Below are 22299 nucleotides of genomic sequence, written 5' to 3'. Positions count from 1 at the left end.
CTTACTTTAACATATGTTTTCTTTTTGAGGCAGGCCCCTGGGTGGCTCAGGCGGTTGAGCATCTGCCTTAATAAGCTTGGGTCATGGTCCCAGGGTTCCTTGTGCAGTGAGGAGCTTGCTTCCCCTCCCCCACTCCCCCTGCTTGTGCGACCTTACTGTCTGTCTGTCTGTCTCTCTCTCTCTCATTTGGTCAAACAAATAAAATCTTTACAAAAACTGTTTTCTTTTTATGCTGGTCTTTTACCAATATGCTACATTTTTTGGCCATCATGCATACAACCTGTTGTAAGCCAAATTTTCAACTGCTTACTGAATAAGACACAACCTTGAACAAGGAGCTATGCAAATCAGGTTAAAACTATTTTTTCTTTGACCAAAGATTGGAGAGAGAACAGGCATAGTTGAGAGGATATAATAGGTTGGAGAGTTTAAAATGTGCACGGATGGGTTCCTGGTTCTATCCTTGTTGTCTCTACCTTCTGTCTCCCCCACCAAGGGACAAGGCCCAGCAAAACGTCTACGTGCTCCTCTGTGTGTTTTCCTTCTCCTTGTCATGCCCCTGCTAGTTTTCACTTTCAGGCTTCCTTCCCACTTCCTGGCAGAGTTTATCTCTAAGAAGCTATAGAAAGATAACATTTTGGTGGCATTTTTGGTCAACATCAGAAGATTCAGTAATACCTATCAAGGGGATGTGGTTGGTCTTGGAGTGAAGGCATCATCTTAGAGGACCCAAATTGGACAGGAACCCAGTGTTCCTTTTTCCATTGACCTGAATTCTTTTTTTTTAAGATTTTATTTATTCATTTGACAGACAGAGATCACAAGTAGGCAGAGACGCAGAGAGAGAGAGAGAGAGGAGGAAGCAGGCTCCCCACCGAGCAGAGAGCCCAATGGGGGCTCGATCCCAGGACCCCAGGATCATGACCCAAGCCGAAGGCAGAGGCTTTAACCCACTGAGTCACCCAGGCACCCCCTGACCTGAATTCTGTAAACAAAACAAGGGTTTTGGCTTTGTGCTCTTGGCAACTCTGAAGTAGAAGTACAGATAGTGGGGCATCTGGGTGGCTCAGTGGGTTAAGCATCTGCCTTAGGCTCAGGTCACGATCCCAGGGGCCTGGGATGGAGCCCCGCATAGGGCTCCCTGCTCCTCGGGAAGCCTACTTCTCCCTCTCCCACTCCCACTCCCCCTTCTTGTGTTCCCTCTCTTACTGTCTTTCCCTGTCAAATAAATAAATAAAATCTTAAAAAAAAAAGGTACAGTTAGTTGTATCATGTTAGCGCCCCTCTGGTTGCCCTTCCAGTAGGCACAGGAGTCACTGTATGTTTTAATGGCTGGTATTTATTTATTTATTTGTGTGTTTGTTTGTTTTTCAGAATAATTGTGAACATGACCCAGTTTTAATAACAGCAATCCCAAACCTCTTTCTTCTCTGTTCAGTACACAGTAAATTCGCTGCCACCGTCATCACGTGTGCCACCACCATTATTTCATGATCAGATCGTGTCCACACACAAGACTCAACAAGCACAGTTCAGGAGGTTAAAAGAAGTGATAGATAAATTATAATGCATCAGAATGGAATATTTATTGTAATTGCATTCTTTAGTTATAAGGAAACTAAGGATTGTTGGAGATTTAGGATACCTTAGAAACAAAGGATATATTGGGAAAATTAACACATCAATGACTGTGATGTGATGATTAACCTTTCTGACAGCTTCACTGGCCATCAGTGTCCACGTGTCTGATTAAACATTATCTTTGGGTATGTCTGTGGCTGTTTCCAGAGGAGACTACTGTTTGAATTGGTAGACTGAGTAACGCAGAGAGCCCTCCCTGATAGGCGTGGGTATCGTCCAATCTGTTGAAGGCCAGAATAGAACAAAAAGGCAGAAGGTTGGGATCACCTCCTCTCTGCCTGTCTGTGGGAGCTGGGACACTGGTCTTCTGCCTTCAACATTGAATGTCCGAGCTGGGACACTGATGTCCTGCCTTCAGGGCTCCGGGTCTCAGGTGTTCAGTCTGGAACTGGAATCTCTGTCTTTCATCCCTCCGACCATCAAACTACACCACACAGATGAGAAGTTACTTCAATAATTAAGATTTTATTAAAAATGAGATAATTTCTAGAATATTCAGAGAACAGCTGCAAACAATAATAAGCCTGTGAACACTTGGCATTACTCAGATTGGACACCTGTACTGAGGTATACTTGATATACAAAGAACTACACATACCCAATGGGTATGGTTTGATGAGTTTGGACATAAGCAAATCCTCATTATACCGTCACCACAAACAAGGTTACAACATATGCACTACCTCCCGAAGTTTCCTTGTGTCCTTTTGCTTTTTGAGTGTATGTGACAGAGAGAGACCTACCCACTTAAGCTCGGAAGTGTGCAATACCTTCTTGCTAACTGGAGGCAGATTTCTGTCATGTTTGTCTCGCATAACTGAAACTTTACCCTCAGCCAGCCCGGCTCTCTGTTTCCTCCCCGCCGCGGGTGCTGGCGATCCCCATCACATTCTCTGCTTCCACGAGTCTGACTGTTGGCCAGAGTGGGATTATGCAGTAATCATCCTTCTGGCTGGCTTATTTCATTTCGCATAGCGTCTTCCGGGTCCATCCCTGCTGTCACAACTGGCAACATTTTTAAAGGCTGGATAATATTTTTGTGTATATGCCAGAGTTTCTTTATCTGTTCATCTGTCGATGGATGCTTCGGTTGTTTCCGTATCTTGACCATCAGATGTCTTTTCAAAATCCTGTTTTCAGTTCTTTTGGATATATATACGGCCATAAGTGGGATTGCTGGATCATTTCGGAGTTTTATTTTTACTTTTTCTGAGAAGCATCCATACTGTTTTGTGTAGCTGCTGCACCATTTTACATTCTCACGAACAGTATGCGAGGGTTCTAATCTCTCTACACCCTCACCAACACTTGTTATCTTTTTTTTTTTAAATAATAGCCATCCTACCAGGTGTGACGTGATAGCTCATTGTACTTTTCGATTTACATTATACATATATCACCACATTGTACGTTTTTTTTTTTTTTATGATTTACTTATTTGAGAGAGAGTGGGGTAAGGGCAGAGGGAGAAGGACAGACTCTCAAGCAGATTCCCTACAGAGCCTGGAACCTGAACTCACGACCCTGAGGTCATGAGCTGAATCAAAATCAAGAGTGGGCTCCTCAACTGACCGAGCCACCCAGGTGCCCCCATTTTAAATACATTAAAATTTTATTTGTCCATTATGCCTAATTAAAAAACTATCCACTGCAATGATTTTCAAGAAACAGAAGCCATTCTTTGAGAAAAATGAAAGTTAAATTTAAAATACATTTAAATATATAATATAAATAACAAATATTAAATGTAAACCTTTTAAACTTCCTGTTTTGGACATTTCCTTTTTTTACTTTTTAAAAAAAATTTTAATTAACATACAATGTATTATTTGTTACAGGTCTGTGGCTCATCAGTCTTACACAACAGCCAGCGCTCACCCATCACGTGCCCTCCTTAATGCCCGTCACCCTGTTGCCCCATCCCCTACACTCTCCCCTCTAGCAACCCTCAGTTTCTTTCCTATGATTAAGAGTCGTATAATTTTTCCCCCTCTCTGGTTTCACCTTGTTTCATTTTTCCCTCTCTTCCCTTATGGTCCTCTATGATATTTCTTATATTCCACAAATGAGTGAAACTGTATGATAATTGTCTTTCTCTGATTGACTTAGTTCACTCAGCATGTATCATCTAGTTCCATCCACATCAATACAGACGGTAGGTATTCACCCTTTCTGATGGCTGAGGAATATTGCATTGTATATATGGTCCACATCTTCTTCAAGGGACATCTTCGCTCCTGCCACATTTGGCTATTGCTGCTATGAACATTGGGGTGCATGTGCCACTTCTTTTCACTACATTTGTATCTTTGGGGTAAATACCCAGTAGTGCAATTACTGGCTTGTAGGGTAGCTCTATTTTCAACTTCTTAAGGAACCTTTGTACTGTTTCCAGAGTGGCTGCACCAGCTTGCATTCCCACCTGTAGTGTAGGAGGGTTCCCCTTTCTTCATATCCTGGCCAACACCTCTCGTTTCCTGACTGGTTAATTTTAGCCATTCTGATTGGTGTGAGGTGGGATCTCATTGTGGTTTTGATTTGTATTTCCCTGATGCCGAGTGATGTGAACACTTTTTCATGTGTCTGTTGGCCATTTGGATGTCTTCTTTGCAGAAATGTGTGTTATGTCTTCTACCCATTTCTTGGAGAAAAATGAAAATTAAATTAAAAATATATTTAAATATGTAATATAAAGTCAGTAAGATAAATATTGAATGAAAACATTTTTAACCTTCTGTTTTGGACATTTTATTTTATTTTTACAATTTTTTTTTTTTTTTAATAATCTCTATGCCCAGTGTGAGGGCTTGAACTCACAATCCCAAGACCACAAGTCCCATTCTCCACCAACTGAGCCAGTCAGGCTACTCTGTTTCAGACATTTTTTAAAAAAAATTATTTATTTGACAAACAGAGATCACGGCAGGGCAGGGGGGAGGAAGCAGACTCCCTGCTGAGCAGAGAGCCCAATGTGGGGCTCGATCCTAGTCATGATCCTAGGACCCTGGGATCATGACCTGAGCCAAAGGCAGAGGCTTAACCCACTGAGCCACCCAGATTCAGACATTTTAAAATAGAGCTTATACTCTAATGAATATAGCTTCCTTCAGTCACACACTGAGCATTTAACGATCACTTCGTTGTTCTTGTTCAATTTTTACCAACTTTCAGGTACTATTTTTGGTGCCCCCTGGAAAACAAATAAAATTTCAATTATTGTATTAACTTCAACCATAAATATTTTCACATGAATAACTAATAGTTATAAACTTTTTAAAACATTACCATAATAATATCACAACCAGCAAAATTAAAGAAACTTCTTAATGTAGTTTAATGCTCAGTCCATGTTCAGTTGTTTCATTTTCCAATTATTTTGTTTGAGTCCAGATCCAAATGTGTTGCATTTAATCTCCTTGTATGTCATTTCATCTGTATCATATCTGTCTCCTTCTCCCCACCCCTACCGCTGCCATGTCACTTACCTTCTGAGGGTCAGTTGGCCCAGGAGAATTTTTTCACATTCTGGATCTGGCCGATTGCCTGTGTTATTAAACAGATTCTTTTTTTTTTTTAAGATTTTATTTATTTATTTGACAGAGAGAGATCACAAGCAGGCAGAGAGGCAGGCAGAAAGAGGAGGAAGCAGGCTCCCCGCTGAGCAGAGAGCCCGATGCAGGGCTCAATCCCAGGACCCTGAGATCATGACCTGAGCCGAAGGCAGCGTCTTAACTCACTGAGCGACCCAGGCACCCCTAAACCATTAATTTCTTAACTCAAGTATTTTGTTGGTGGGGTTGGGAATGTTCTGTTTCACTGCACCCAGACACACAGGATGTGTAGTCCTCTCAGTTTTAGTGCCATGGAATCAGTTGTTGCTTTTAGGGGATGTCAGCGATTCTGTCCATTCTAGGATTCTGTCTGATTTCTCCTCAGGGCTGTAGCAGCCATTGATGATTGTGACCTGGATGCATTAGATCTGTTGTAAAATGTTGATTCTAATTTTAATCATTCCTCCTGCATTTATCAGCTGTGATTCTTCTATGGAGAAAATCTTTCCCTTATCAACAGCATGTTTATCTTAAAAAACATCCCAGGGGTGCCTGGGTGGCCCAGTCAGTTAGGCGTCAGCCTTCAGCTTGGGTTGTGGTCCTAGGGTTCCGGGATCAAGCACCCCGTCCAGCTTCCTGCTCAGAAGGGATATATTTCTCCTTCTCCCTCTGTCCCGCCCGCCCCCCACTATCTCTCCCTGTCAAATAAATCAATAAAATCTTTTTTAAAAAATCCATATTATTCATATAGGATAAATACTTGATTCATTTCCTTCATTGGTCAACTTTCAAAATAATGAGATGCTATCCGAAAGCCTCCAAAGGTTAGATATAGACTATTACGTGTGAGTCTGTGTTGGTTTTACAAGTAGGTGCTCTAGTAGCTTTTCCACTTTGAAGGGCAAATTCCAGACGTATAATCCTACCAAGCTATATAGAGATAGCTTTATCACTTACTATCCGATACTTAACCCTCTGTTTCTTCATATCTGAATGCCTTGGTTAATACCTCCATCAGAGTGGCACCTACCTGGGTGGCTCATTTGGTTAACGGCCGGACTATTGTTTTCAGTTTAGGTCATGATCTCGGGGTCATGAGATTGAGACAGGCATGGACCCCACATTTGGCTCAGCACTGGGTGTGGAGCGTGCTTAAGTCTCTCTCTCCCTGTCCCTTGGCTCTTCTCCTCACCTCTCTCTCTCTTTAAAAAAAAAAAAAAAGAAGAAGAAGAAGAAGAAGGAAGGAAGGAAGGAGAAAAAGAAATACCTCCATAACAGCATTAAATAGTAGTGAAGATAATAGACATCCTTGTCTTGTCATAAAAAATTTTTTAATGTTTGACACAAAATACTTTAAAGAAACTTAAATAGGTAGTACAGAATATAAAAGTCTCCTAATAATATATATTACATAGAATTATCTTCCAGAATACCAAATAATCCCTAGAAGTTAACAAATTTAAAACTGAGGGCTCCCTCTCCCAAGGTGTGTATTCAACTCATACTTCAGACTAGCACATAGGCTTTGATTATGCATCGGCTAGGATACGCAGGTGTTACTTGTGGGATGCTCCTTGGTTTGGGGGCAGTGATAAGTTTCCTCTCTAGTCATTTCTAAAATGAGCCTGACGCGTCATTTATTTTGACTTAAGAAATATTTAGCTGCTTGGTCCCACACCGTGTCCGCAGAGAGGCAGGCGTCCTGGGCCCCTGCCACCAACCAGCCTTCATTCGGTCTGCGTCACCCCGTCTAGGCTCGGACCGACAGCTCTTCATGGCCCCTCACGTGCCTTGGAAAGCCCGCAGCTGGAACTGGGCCCCCCTGGGTCCGTGTCTGGTGACACAAAAAAGGGTAAAGTAGTTTGCAAGTTCAGAAGGGAAAAAAAAAAAAAAAAAAAAAAAAAACCATCTTTTTATGCTGTTCCACCTCCAGTGTGTTCTTTGTCCCAAGAACTTTGCAGAATTCCAAAGAAAGCGGATGAGACCGAGGCTCTGCGCGTTCCTGGTGCGCAGGGCCCAGGACCTTTGTTCTCAGTAGGAAGTCGGTGTCACTGCCGCACCCCGGGCGGGTAGAAAACGGAAGGAGAGCAGGCGGCGGGTTAGCGGGGCAGACGCGCCCCGATCCCAGGCGCATCCCCCCAAAACTGGTGGAGGTGCCGGGGATTGAACCCGGGACCTCGTACATGCTAAGCACGCGCTCTACCACTGAGCTACACCCCCGACTGCGGGCGCGGTGCTGCGGATTCCTTTCGTGATTTATTATCACTTTTCGCCTCCGAAAGTCTTAGGAAGACGCGGAGAAAACGGGGGCGCAGACATCTCACGTGCGGGCCGGCCGCGTGCGGCGTCCGAAACGCCCCGGCGGGGTTCCGCGGGAGGAGGCGGCGGAGCCCGCGCGGTCTCGCGCTCTGCAGCCACGTGTGCCGCCTGCGGCCGAGGAGCCGGGGGAGGCCGCAGCAGGGGGCGGCGCGGCGCGGCGCAGGCGAGGTGGGGCGCGCAGCAGGGGGCGGCGCGACGCGGCGCAGGCGAGGCGGGGCGCGCAGCAGGGGGCGGTGCGGCGGAGGCGGGGGGGGGGGGGGGTGTTGGCTCCGGGCCCTCCGCGCCCCTCCCCAGGACCCTCCCACCATCTCGGTTTCCGGCAGCCGGAAACAGCCCCTGAACACTCGATGCTGGTGGCAGGGGGCGTCCCGCAGGCTCGCGATGTCCTGCACCGATCGCAAGGACAAGCTGGGAACCCGAGCCGGGGCGACAGGTGTCCCCGTCCGCAAAGCCCTGGCGGCCCCCGCTCTGCGAGGCTCGTGGGGGGTGCGTGGCAATGTTGCTTCGGTGTCAGGTGAGCGGGCCGGGGTGCCCTGGCTCCGGCTGCTCACGACCAGCCCGCGGGGACCCCCGGAGCCACGAAGAATCTTTGGTTCCTTGGATGGTTTGGGGGTAAAGCTTCTATTTTAGAGAGTTGGCGCGGTCCAGCCCAAATTCCCAGCCCTTGATTTCTCTGGAGCCTCCCGTGCATTCCCTGAAACACCTTCAAACTTATTAGAAAGCTGAAAAAAATAAAAATAGCATAAAAATACCTGTCTGCCTTTTACCCAGTTTTAGCTATTGTTAATAGTATTCCCTTTCTTCAACGTTTGCTTCCTCTATCTCTCCTTTGAGATTAAGTTGCAGGCCCCCCCCCCCCCCCCCGAGTCGCTCACAAACTTGGCTAGTTTGACTCTGACCCAGTAGCCCTGTTTCCACTACAATCCGCCCGCCCGTTTGACCATCTGACCCGATTTCCCCTCTGGTACAGCGTCTAGTCTGGGGTCAGGCATTGCATTTAGTTGGCCTGTCTTTTTAGTTTTCTTTAATCTGGAACATTCCCACAGCCCCCCTCCTCCCCCAGTAGAACGTTTTCCACTTTGGGTCTGCCTGTAGTTTTGAGTGGTAGATTCAGGCCATGCCTTTCCCACGGCAGTACAAGGCAGCTGGTGTTGTAAAGCTCCATCCGGAGACGGCCTCCCGCGGATGGGTGACGGCACCACGCCCAAATACTCTGGTGTTTAGCGGGAGAACTCTCTCGTTCATCGTCTTTACAATGAAAAGAGCAGAGACGAAGAAAGAAGAGGGGTAAAGAGCACAGTTAAGGCTTGAAATTAGATGTTGTGCCTGTTTGCCGAAAGCATCTTTAAGCTTCCTCTGAAGATTTGCCGGAGAATTTCGCTGGGAGATACACACAGGGTCCAAAAATACACATGCCGGTCGTAAACTTGACCACATGGCCCTTGAAGGCCTTCAGGTCTCAGCTGGGACTGTTACCGCAGGCGGAGAGAGGGCGGATGTGGTGGTGGTAGGGCTCTGCACGGGGAAAGCCATCCTGGGCCGTCCGGATGGGCCCTGAAGGTAGTCACCCTGTCCTTCCATGAGGGGAAGGCAAAGGAGAAATGAAGACAGTGCAGCTCTAACAGCCGGAAAATGGAAGCAAACAAGAGTCTCCCCTGCAGCCTCTGCGAGGAGTGCGGCCCGCAAACACCTCTGACAGTGGAAGAGAATGTGTGTTGCTGTCAGCCACCCAGAGTTTGGGGCCCTTGGGTCTGTTACAGCACACATGGGGTGCTTGATCGCAGTGCGTTGTGCAAGGTGGCGTTGGAGGACAGCTGTGCTGACTTCTCTCCTGCCAGAAGCACACAGAAGTTTCCATCCCCAGCATATTTAACAACACCTGCCATAACCTTCATGATCCGTGCCATTCCTCCCTAGCCGGGATTCTTCGTGATTTGCCTTCCTCTGATTTCTAGTGAGGTTCAACATCTCTTAATACTGGAAGTCATTTAGGCATTACTTTTCTGAATTATTTATTTCCTTGTCCTCTTTTTCTTTTGTGTTGCCTCTTTTTCTGATGGTATTTCATTTTTTTCATAAGATTTTTTTTTTTTTTTTAAAGCAATCTCTGCAGCCAACGTGGGCCTCGAACTTAACAACCCTGAAATCAAGAGTCAGGTGCTCTACCAACTGAGCCAGCCAGATGCCCCTCTGTTGGTATTTTTAAATTTTTGTTTTTTAATTCCTCTTTTGCAAGGGGTCTTTTTATTTAGTATATATTGATTTCTGGTCAGTCTTAGTTGTTGCGAAAATCTCTTTCCAGTCTGTTACATGTCCATGAATTTCATCCGTGTCATTCTTTATGGATTGAAAACCATCACTTTTTGTGACAGGACTGTCCATTTTCAGTGATTTGTGCCTTTTGGTTCTTTTTTTTTTTTTTTTTTTTATCTTCACCAGTTACGACTTAGTAGAAGGTCCTACTTCCCAACCATTAGTCCTTGAATATACCCCCTTTGTGACTTTTCTAGTCTCACAAAGAGTTGGGGAATTCTCTAGGGGGTCACTCAAAACCAGTAAATATTACCTGGCTCTACAGTAATTCAGGGGCACCTGGAGCCCAGGTCAGGACAATTAGTGATGCAAGGGTGAGATGTGGGAGCCCTGCCCAGAGGGCCTGGGAGTCAGAGAGGCTGGGAGCAAGCAGTACAGGAAACTCATCTAGGTCAGTCCAGGAGCAGGGAATCATGAAGCCAGGTGCCGACACCACTGTAGGGATGAATGTTTTCATATCATAAGAGTGGGGAGGTGGAAGAGCAGAGCCTGACACTTGTTTCAGTCCCATTCTGTCCCACTGTAGTGGGACACAGGCGGCTCAGAGTCAGCTTTGTCTCCAGTTCAGGAAGAAGTAGAACCATATCCCCTTTGACAGAAGACTTCCCCAGGTTGCGCCTGCAAGATTCATTCGTATTAAGATCATATAACCAGCTCAACAATAAGGATGACCACACACGCAGGAAGATAAACCATTATGCCTATAGTTTAGAAGATAAAAAACGTGACATATATAGACCTAAACAACTGCAGATGTTGAAATTTTAAGATACAAGACAAAGAATAGCTATGTGGGATATGTATCAATAAATTAAGGATACAGAGTATGCAAGAAGAATGAATAGAATGATATAAAATTTAGAACTTAGAAATAAAGATAATAATAATTGAAATGAAAAATTTCTAATAGGTAAGATTAAACAGCATATTAGCTGCAACCAAAGAAAGAATTACTACACTGAGAGATAAAGCCAAAACGCTGATCCAGAATACAACAAAAGTAGTTAACGTGGAACATGCGAAGCAAGCTGTGACAGATGAACCTGACCACGGGTCATTTGCACCTCCTCCCATCAGGGGGTGGAGTCTAACTGACTCCTCTAAACCTTGACTCTGAGCTGCTCTGACCAGTGGAGTTGTGATGTTGTGCCACTTCCAGGCCTGATCTAGAGAAACCTTGTCATACCAACCCTCACTTTCCTGGAAGACAGCTATCATTGTAAAAAAAAAGGCTGGACCATCCTGCTAGAAAGATCACATGAAGGAAATCTATCAACTCCCAGAAACCGTCCATGTCGGATATGTTCTTGAGGCCATCCAAGAACAGTCTCTGGCTGACCTGCCCCTTGGCCACATAGAAATTAGTCCAGCTGACCTCACAAAGAGAAGGGACGATACAGCCCACTGGAGCTCTCCCTACATTGCCACCTCATAGAACTGTGAGAAAATAATAAGTGGGTGTTGTTTTAAATCCCTGAGTTTCGGGGTAGTTTATAACAGAGCCACAGAAGGTAGATAAAAGAACACAGTAGAGATGTAGGCTCAGGTAATAAATTCTGAAGTATATAATAATTACAACCAGGAATAAAAGAAAAATGTAGGTGAGGTAATATTTGAAAACATAATAGCTGAGAATTTCCCAGAACTGGAGAGGAATTTTCATGCATAAAAGATTCAGAAAGCACAGTGCATCACAAGGAAGGTCAAGTGAACAACTATAACTTCACACCTCCTACTGAAAGAGGAGGTCTGAAATCAGAGAACACGGACAGGTCTCCTGCAAAGGAGGAACAGTTAGAATGTTAACAACCTTAATTCCATGATACCATCTAGGAAAAAGAAAATCTATGTTAGAAGTATTGAAATAAAGTCATTGTCAATCTAGAGTTGTGTACTCATCAAACTAAGCTTTTAAGAATGGGAGCTTTTTTACCACCGTTTGCATATAAAGATTGATTTATTTAAGAGAGGGAGCAGGGGAAGGGAGAGAACCCCAAGCAGACGCCACTCTGAGCAAACAGAGCCAGGGCGTGCGGGGCTTGATCTCACAATCCTGAGAACACAACCTGAGCCTAAATCAAGAGTTTATGCTAAAGCAACGGAGCTACCAGGTGCCCTGACCACTGTTTACAAATAAAAACTAGAGGGGTGCCTGGGTGGCTCAGTGGGTTAAAGCCTCTGCCTTCCACTCAGGTCATGGTCCTGGGGTCCTGGGATCGAGCCCCACATCGGGTTTTCTGCTCAGCAGGGAGCCTGCTCCCTCCTCTCTCTTTGCCTGCTTCTCTGCCTATTTGGGATCTCGGTCTGTCAAGTAAAGAAATAAGATCTTTTTTTAAAAAAAAAAAACTAGGAGTTTACAACTAAGAGACCTGCATCAAACAAAATCTTTTAACTTGGGTTATTAAAACATTCAAACTGGCATAAAGTTAGAATAGTATAATGAGTGTCCACGTCCGCCTCAGCCTGGTTCAGCAATGATTAACACAGGCTTCTCTTATTTCATTCATTCCCTCCTTATTTTCTGAGGTATTTCAAGCGATTTTCAAGCATCATGCAGTTTGATCTTTAAATATCTCAGTATATACCTCTAATAGATAAAGACATTAAAAATAATTTCAATAACTTTATCACATCTAAAAAATTTAACCACAATTCTAATTCTAATTCTAATTAACTAAATTTATCCCCTAATGTTTCTTGTACAGAGGTGTGGGGAGAGGCAGAGGGAGAGAGAATGTCAGGCAGACACCAGACCCAGCTCAGAGCCCAACGTGGAGCTCGATCTCACAACCCTGAGATCATGACCTGAGCCAAAATTAAGAGTCTGACACTTAACCAGCTGAGCCAGCAGGCGCCCTTAACTAAAATTCTTAATACTGATATCCAGTCCAAGTTCAGTTTTCTCAGTTTTGTAAAAATGCTTTTTTATAGTTGATTTGTTTGATTCATAACCCAAACAAGGTCCACACATTGCTTTTGTTTGATAAAATCTCTTAAAATTCTCACCGTGTAACAGTACCTTTTTTTTTTTTTTAATACCATTTGCTTGTTTATGTAACTCAGTGATCTGTACTGTAGAATTTCTTATGTCCTAAGTTTGGTTGATGTTTTCCCTGTGGTATCACTTAATGTGTTTTCTTATTCTCTGTATCTCTTGTAAACTGGCCATTAGGCATGGAAATTTTGTTGGATTCACATTCAGTTGTTCCAGGCTACAATGTATTATAAGTTTCACTGTGTAAGAGGCGCCTGGGTGGCCTAGTCAGCCAAACTTGGCTTGAGTCATGATCAGGAGTCCTGGGCTCAGCTCATGATCTCAGTGTCCTGCTCCCTGCTCAGCGGGGGGTCTGCTTCTCCTCCCGACCCCCCCTGCCGCCCTCCCACGCTTGCTCTCTCTCAAATAAATAAACAAAATCTTAAAAAAAAAAAGTTTCACTATTTATTTCCTGTAGCATCACAGCAGGTGGCATATAACTTGGGTTTTTCCACTTCTAATTAGGCTAAGATTGTTCCCTGGGTTCAGATAGTATCAGCTACTCTGCCCCTTTGCCTTCTGTCTAGCAGTTTCTCAACCCCTGATTACTACTGCCTGCATTCACTGTGCCCTAACAGTTGTAAAATGATGATTTTTCAAACACTTCTTTTGCATTTTTATCTGTAAATATTCTACAAATGGTAACTTTCCTTAATCTTTTATTGGATATCTTTACAAAGATAAGGTAAATGATAGGTTAATTACTAAAATGACTTCTAGGGGCACCTGGGTGGCTCAGTGGGTTAAAGCCTATGCCTTCGGCTCAGGTCATGATCTCAGGGTCCTGGGATCGAGCCCCACATCGGGCTCTCTGCTCAGTGGGGAGCCTGCTTCCTCCTCTCTCTCTGCCTGCCTCTCTGCCTACTTGTGATCTCTCTCTGTCAAATAAATAAATAAAATCTTACAAAAAAAATTCAGTTTAAAAAAAATAAAATGACTTCTAAATGATGTACTTCTTGCAGATTTTTGTTTTTTGTCTAAATTCTATTAATTATAGTGTATTAGTTTCAGAAATAGAGTTCAGTGATTCATCAGTTATATATAAGACCCAGTGCTCAGTATCATTGCATCACGTGCCCTCCTTAATGCCTGTCGCCTGTCACCTGGTTACCCCCCATCCCCGCAACCTTCAGTTTGTTTCCTGAGAATAGGGAAATAGGTTTGCCTCCCTCTGTTTTCATCTTATTTTATTTTTCCTTCCCTTCCCCTTTGATCCTCATATTGTTTCTTAAATTCCACATATGAGTGAGATCATATGATAATTGTCTTTCTCTGATTGACTTATTTTGCTTAGCATAATCTCCTCCAGTTCCATCCACATGGCTGTAATGGTAAGTATTCATCTTTTCTGATGGCCGAGTAATATTCCATTTTATATACCACATCTTTATCTGTTCATCTGTCAGTAGACATCAAGCCAAGTTTAAGTTTCCACAGTTCCTCTGTTGTGGACATTGCTGCTATGAACATTGGGGTGCACATGCCCCTTCAGATCCCTACATTTGTATCTTTAGGGTAAATACCCAGCAGTGTGATTGCTGGGTCGTAGGGTAGCTCTATTTTCAACTTTTTCCATGCTCTTTTCCAGAGTGGCTGCACCAACTTGCATTCCCACCAACAGTGTAGGGGGTTCCCCTTTCTCTGCATCTTTGCTAACATCTGTGATTTCCTGACTTGTTCATTTTAGCCATTCTGACTGGTGTGAGGTGGGATCTCACTTTGGTTTTGATTTGTATTTCCCTGATGCTGAGTGATGTTGAACATTTTTTCATGTGTCTGTTGGCCATTTAGATGTCTTCTTTGCAGAAATGTCTGTTCATGTCTTCCACCCATGTCTTGGCTGGATCATTTGTTCTTTGGATGTTGAGTTTGATTAAGTTCTTTATAGATCTTGGATGCTAGCCCTTTATCTGATATGTCATTTCTTGCAGATATTTTTGATGTCAGTGCCCATCATGGTTTTTCACAGGTTGTAAAAGGCCCAGGGCAATTTCCACTTTTTTTAGTCTTACAGCACATCGAAATAAATACAAAATAAACACAATATGAAGATTCTAAACATTGGGATATATTTGAAATAATTATACTGAAAGATGAACTCTGTTAACACCAAATAAATATACGATAATTGTATGTATAATGTACTTTGGAGGGATCAAGAAAAGTCTGAATTTGAGCCTTCATGAAACTGATATTACCTAAAACTCTTTATGGACCTACCTTCATAGGTGTTTAAAATGATAATAATAACAAGACTGTACGTACTACACTTGAACTTGCATCCCTCCCACCCCCACTGGATAGTTGGGTTTTAGGAAGGGAATAAGAATGTAAGTCTTTAAATTTTAATAGGACTTAATTAATTATCTTTTAATGTGTTTCTGCCCATTTACATCACCACCACAGTATTTCAAATCAGGCTTTCCAACATCTGGCCCAGGTTTGTTATTATTAATTTTAGAAATATTTGTCAATCTGATGGAAGGGAAAATTTATTACTATTTTAATTAGCATATATTTAAATATACATGAAGTGAAGCTTCTTTTAAGACGTTTATTGTCTGATTTTTTCCCTACTTCTGTGGGTTGCCTGCACATATTACTGGTTCATTTTTTCCCTCTGCTGGTTCTCTTTTCTTAGGGATAATAATGATAATACAAAGCTTTGTCAGTCAATGGTGATTCCAAGCGCCAGGTATTTTAAAGCACTTTGCACTTTCATTGAGTCCTCACAACAGCCCTGCAGTGTTGCTTATGAGCCCAACAAACTGAAATAATTAAAAAGAGTCTCTCTGTGTACCTTGCTTTTCGGTGTTTAGTAGTTCTATTAAAATACAGAATTGTTGCATTCATTCACTCAGGAGTAACTTGTGCGCCTATTACTGACTACCTGTTGCCTGTCATGTGATGAATAATGAAATATCCCTGCTCTCCGGGGAGCACTGGAGGGAAAACAGTTAAAAAAAAAAAAATCCTGTTAATCTAACAGGGAAATTTCCGACTCAGAATTTGTATTGAGAAGTAGTTCTGAAGTCACCGGTAGAAATGAGGTTTCCTTGGACCTGTGGAGAGGGACACATAAGTGAATGTAAGTGATTTGAACAAAACGGGGGTCCCAACTCAAGGCTTAAGGAAAACCATAACTGGTAATATGGATTTTTGACTAAATGACTAAATTTTCACTAAATGGATAAATCTTTCGTCCTCTAGCCCATGGATTGAGGGGAGTTTCCCATGATGGGTAGTTTGTGCTGGCGGTGAGTTTTTGAAAATTCAGTAAAGGAACATGACAGGGACGGAAGAGGGTGTGCCGTGCCAAAGCTGGGAATAGGGGCAGAGGTTTCCTAGGAAGGAAAAAGCATCTTGGCAGGTAAGAATCTCTTGTCTTTCCGTTTGTCTCCTGAATCCTGCACTAACTGTAGAAAAGCACAGAAGCCTGTCAGTGAAGGGCCCTTGATCCTGGGTTTACCGAAGTTGTTAAGTTCGGCTTCCGCCGGGGAGTCAACATCACGCCGGCGGGGAGGGCTGGAGGCGGAGCTGGCGAGGTGGCCGGTCCCAAGCGCCCCGGTGAGCGGGATGGACCCCCGACCCGCCGGCCCCCGCCGGCCCCCGCGCCCTGGGGCTCCGCACGGGGCAGTCCCCAGGGTGGAGGCGGCCCCGCTGAGACCCCAGGTTCCTCCGGCGCCTACGCCGTCTCGTCCGGGCGCTTGCGCTCAGCTCTCGTTCCGGCCAGGCTCTCCGGAGTCGCGGGAAGCGCCACGCCGCAGCGAACAGGAGGGACGGGGGGCGCGGCCCAGCAGTCGGACGCGTTCCAGGGGCCAATCCAGGGGGTCCCTGCCTTTCCCGGGAGCGGCGGGCGCATGGGGGTCCCGGGCGCTCGGGGCGCAGGGGCGGCCAGCAGGTGCGCGCGCAGGACCCCCCCCCCCCGCCCCCGAGCCTGCTGGGTGTACTCGCCCATCCAGGATGCGTCGTCCTGCAGGGACCCGAAAATGCCTGCCTGGGGGGCGGGCGTGAGGGTCGAGTCAGCGGGAGGTCCGAGGAGACGCTTCGCGGATCATCGCTGCTCCGACTGCGGGGTGAAGAGTCTGACCGCGCGAGCACCACACCCGACGAGGTGGCCGAGTGGTGAAGGCGATGGACTGCTAATCCATTGTGCTCTGCACGCGTGGGTTCGAATCCCACCCTCGTCGTGAGGTTTTCCTCGGACTCTGTGGTGAGCCCCCTGCCTCGGTATCCGGCTCCCCGCTCCCCATCCTCAACTGTTGGCAGCAGGAGTCCAGCAGCAGAAGGGCCCGACCCTGGTCCTGAGAGGAGAACCTTCTTGAGGGCAGGAAACCTGTTTATACTCACCCCCGGGAGTCTTCAGGTCTTTTGAAGAAGCAGTTGAATAGTTAATTGAGGGATACAGAAAAACATTGCCTAACTTAAATGATAAAATCATCCCCAGATGTTGGTAAATAAATTGTTTAGATTGTAGTTTGCACAATATTTTCACCCGGGTTTTAACTGTACTGCGATTTCCCTCATGTTTGTTAATTTAAAGTGTTCCCTTCCTCTCAGCATGTAATTTTCAAAGTGTTCATCTGTAAAACTGTAACATACAGTTTTAGAAATGAGTTTGCTGCGTCCCAGGATATATGCGTTTGAAATATTTAAACATAGTGCCAAATTTCCCACCAGGGGAATTTTATTCGTCTACACTCCCCACCCAAAGTGACTGAAGTCCTCCTGCCCTCACTCCCCAATATGGTATGTTGCCAACTTTCGGTTCTTGTTAGGTCCGTTATTAAACGTAAGGAGACTGAGACAAAGTGAAAGTTATTTAAAGCTTTACTTTATGATAAGTATTAGAAATCAGACTGGCCAGGGGACCAAGACTGAGACAAGGTGAAAGTTATGCAAAGCTCTATTCTGTGCTAAGCATTAGAAGTCAGACTGACCCGCCAGGGCCTTCTCCCAGGAGAGCGACCACCTCCAGCTACAGACTCAAGAATTGACTGACTGACCAGTCAGGGCCGCCTCCAAAGAGGGCAACCCCTCCCCATCTTAGACGACCTTTTATAGAGCAAAAGCCTGGCCACACATGGGTGGCCAATGAGATTGTAGTCATGTTAGGTCACACTAGGTGGCCAATTGAATTACAATTTACCCTATAGTAGTTGTTTGACCCAACCTATTACTCTGGTCAGAATTGGTGCTTAAAAAAAAAGAAAAGAAAAGAAAAGAAAGAATTGGTGCTCAAGTTTATAGTCTTTGGTGGTTAGGAAAAAAATGTGTGTTTCTTACTGATTGGATGTCTCCACCTGGCCCGACTTGTCCTTGTATTCTGGGCTCTGTTATTAGGAACTGGATGACCATATTTTACTGGTTTCCCAGACTTGCTTCTAAGTAAGTTCCTCTGCAGGGAGGGGGGAAGGGTTAGTTTAAGTTTTACTGCACAAACAAAAAAATGGCTTTTAACCAAGATGGAGTCGCTCTGGCTAAATAGGTCCTTACATTCCCCCCTTTTCTTTGGAGATTAGTCAAATCTTTGACTTTTCAGCCAGTCTTTTGTTCCCTTATTATTTTCCCCTGAACAATTTTGACCCTTAAATCTTTAAGGTAGTTGAAGGTGGAAGGTCTCATCTTCTGTAATTTCTTCCTGATGAGTAGGGGCATAGAGTTGTCCCTACCTATTTGGGTCAACATTGATCAGTTGAGGAGTTCGTAGGCGAGTTACAAAAGATGGAGGCAGCTGAATCCAACGCTACAGTGAAGAAGTGTCTCTGTGCGTGGTAAGGATCATCTGTCGTCATGAAGTCATTGCAGTAATGAAGTCTTAGCACCGAGTAGAGAAACATTGAACAAAACAACATATTAAAATTAATAAGGCTGTAAGAATGAGAAGCCTGAAAAGGAGATTTATCCATCCATTGCCAGTCTCCATAATTAACTTTGTCAAGGTCTCTTTAAGAGTCTGGTTTATTTATTTTATTTTTTTTTTTTACTTATCTGGAGTTTTGAGACCAGTAGGCACAGTGTAGTTTTCAGTTAGTGCCCAAGGCCTTGGCCAGTGTTTGTGAGACTGAACTCACAAATGCAGGGCCGTTGTCTGACCTGATCATGAGAGGTAATCCAAACCTAGGAATTATTGTTTAGTAGCTTTTTGTCGAGGGTGGATGCTCCAGGGGCCCGGAGATCCGTCAACCGCAGAGCTTTGCAAAATGGCACCTGGCGATTTGCCAGAAGGTGTGTCTAGAGTGACCAATCGTAAACAGGAAGTACTACCTATTGGCTGTTGAACTATTGCTATGCTGTGGGCACTTGGTAACAAGCTTAAGATTGGTGGATGCATATCGCTGTCTATGCTGATTGGCTCAGCTCCCCTATATAAGCGATGGCCATATGAAATAAAAGCAGCCCACTTTTTTGAAACCCAACCGGACTGAGGGTTGTTATTATCGCTGCTGGACGGCGATAAATGGTGGCCCGTACGGGGAACCCCCCCCTTTCTCCGTTTCTAACAGTGCACTGAGGTTAGTGACGAATTTGTTTAGAAGAAAATTCTGGCCAGAGAAGTTTAGGAAAGTTCGCTGATTATAGTGATGATTGCAACGTAAGCTCACTGGTGTTAGTGACGATCTTCAGAAAGCTCACTGTTTTAGTGACGATAGCAGACTAGTCTTTTCTTTGCTTCTTGACTATTTATTTCTGATATACTGTGGATTCGGAGGTCTCGGAGGTCTGCGGGAGTTGCTGGAGGCGGGTGGAGCTCCTTTGGGAATGGGGGCTGCTCAGGCGTTCTTGCGCGCCGTGGGGTCGCGGGGCAAGGCCTGGCGCCTTTGGACTGGAGTGGTCTGGCGCGAGCTTGCTTGTCTGGAGGGCAATATCTTCTGTGGAGGATGGCAGATCAGGATGGCTATGCGGGGGCTGCTCGCTGTGGTGCGGGAGCTGGGAATGGAGCTTGGAATTTAGAAATGCTGACTGGTACAGGACAGTTTTTGGGAAATCAAAATCAGATCAATTTTCCACCTGCAGTGTATTTGCAAACTGCTACTGCTGCCGCTACGGCATGGAAAACCATACAAGGGACAGGTGATTTACAGGGTCAATTGTCAAAAGTTATCCAGCTGCTACTTACCCCGCACTCTTAACTACTAATAATTTATTATGTAACTCCTCTTAAAAGCACAACCTTTCCCAAACGTTTGAAACGAGTGTTGAAGTGCAAACTTGTTGTACTCCTGTTTGTATTCGCCTCCTTTTATGTTTCTTGTCAGTAACAGTACAACCATTTCTAATAAGTTGAACTGTACGTTGAACACTTGCTTCCTTACACAATGTTGGAATGCTACAGGCTTTTCATTTGCTATGATAATGCGTATTCCAGTGTTTTTGCCTATGCCCGTCTCTGTCCCAGAGGGAGACCTTCTGGTTTTGCTGAGACATAGAAGAGACTTTGGTATCACCGCTGCCGTGGTGACAGCTGTTGCCGCCTCCGCTGCTGCCGTCGCTGCTACTGCACTTGCCGTTGCTATTCCTGCAGCCAAGGAGATTAATCAACTGTCTACGAATACCGCAGAAGCTCTACAAACCCAGAGTAAAATTAATGGTCATCTCGGTGTGGGTATTCCTTTTGCTAATCAGCGGATTGACTTGCTACAAGAACAAATGGACATTGTAATACAACTACTGACTATAGGATGCCTTCGCTCAGATACTGGATTCTGCATTACTCCAGTTGCATATGATAACCTCACTCGAGCACCTAATTATTCCAGGAAACTATCCAAGATGCTTACAGGCTACTGGAATGCCAGATTCGAGAATCTGACAATACAGCTTCGTGCTAATATTGTTAACGTTAATGCCAGTAAGGTAGAAGTAGCTTCAGTATCTCAATTTGTTGCCTTTATAAAAAATGTTGTAGGATGGGGGAAGCAGTGGTTTGGGTTCATATCCATGGGTGGATTGCTGATATTCGCTGTGGTGTGTTGCTTATGGTGCTTTTGCCCCATGATGAGGATTCATAAAAGAGACACCATTGTCATCAATTTGTTGCCTTTATGAAAAATGTTGTAGAATGGGGGAAGCAATGGTTCGGGTTCATATCCATGGATGGATTGCTGATATTCCCTGTGGTGTGTTGCTTATGGTGCATTCGTAAAAGAGACACCATTGTCATCAAACAAGCTCTGTTATCCATCGAGTCCAGACAGTCGCCCCAGGTATGGCTCAGTATGCTGGATCGGTAGTCAAAGACAGATGGGTAAGATCGTAGGTGGAATAGACCAACTTAAGACAGGACATGATCCTATAAGCATCATGATCCAATGACGGGTAAGGATATTCTTGGCCTTGCGACAACCTAAGACAGGCACGACCCCTGCTAAGTCTTTCCTTCTACCATAAAACAAAAAGGGGGAACTGTCGAGGGTGGATGCTCCAGGGGCCCGGAGATCCGTCAACCGCAGAGCTTTGCAAAATGGCACCTGGCGATTTGCCAGAAGGTGTGTCTAGAGTGACCGTAAACAGGAAGTACTACCTATTGGCTGTTGAACTATTGCTATGCTGTGGGCACTTGGTAACAATTGGTGGATGCATATCGCTGTCTATGCTGATTGGCTCAGCTCCCCTATATAGGCGATGGCCATATGAAATAAAAGCCCGCTTTTTTGAAACCCAACCAGACGGAGAGTCGTTATTATCGCTGCTGGACGGCGATAGCTTTTGGCTACCACTTCTGTCTTTTTATGTTTGGTGGAAAAAGCCTCTACCCAGCTTGAAAAGGAATCCACAAAAACTAACATATACTTGTGTCCATATTTTCCCGGTTTCATCTCTGTAAAATCTATTTCCCAAAAAGAATTCCTGGTTCCTTACCTCTTTTTCTTTTCCCTCTTTCCATTTTAGTTCCTCCCGCATTTACCACCTGACATTGAGCACATTTATCAACCACATCCTGAGCCAAACGCTCTAATTTAGAAACCTGGGACTGCTTGCCCATAAGCTCTTCAAGTTTGCGTGTCCCCAAATGAGTGCCCTGATCTATTTGGCTTACTAATTTCTTCTAGTCTTTGAGGAAGAATTAACTTCCCTGTTTTAGTCTTAGCCCAATCCCCTTTATAATCTAATTTAGTCCATTTCTGTAAATATACTTGCATCCTTGACCAGGAGGGCCGTGGCAGCAATTATGCAGAGGCAAGGGGGGAACCCAGCCACTGCTGGATCTAGTTTCTTGCTAAGATAGGTTACGGGCCTTTGCCAAGGCCCCAGAGTCTGAGTCAAAACTCCTTCAGTCACCTTTGTCTTTTTGTCCACATACAAGTGGAAGGGTTTGGTAACATCTGGGATGACCAATGCTGGGGCACTCAGTAAGTCTGTTTGTAATTCCCGAAATGCTCCTTCTGCCTCAGCTGTCCATTCTACCATAGTGAGTCCTCCCTTAGTCAGTTCGTAGAG

General features: G+C 44.7%; 2 non-coding genes across 2 annotated transcripts; one reads left to right on the top strand and one right to left on the bottom strand.

Annotated features, from left to right (window-relative positions):
* Window positions 1–7340: 7340 nt before the first annotated feature.
* Window positions 7341–7412, bottom strand: TRNAA-AGC (transfer RNA alanine (anticodon AGC)). The gene has a single exon. It is a non-coding gene; the product is annotated as a tRNA-Ala (tRNA).
* A 9554-nt stretch (window positions 7413–16966) lies between these two features.
* Window positions 16967–17048, top strand: TRNAS-GCU (transfer RNA serine (anticodon GCU)). The gene has a single exon. It is a non-coding gene; the product is annotated as a tRNA-Ser (tRNA).
* Window positions 17049–22299: the final 5251 nt, after the last annotated feature.

The sequence above is a fragment of the Mustela nigripes genome, chromosome 5 (assembly GCF_022355385.1).
Source record: "Mustela nigripes isolate SB6536 chromosome 5, MUSNIG.SB6536, whole genome shotgun sequence".
NCBI lineage: Eukaryota > Metazoa > Chordata > Mammalia > Carnivora > Mustelidae > Mustela > Mustela nigripes.
Note: the sequence above shows the minus strand (reverse complement) of the source record. Positions and strands in the feature narration are given on the sequence as shown.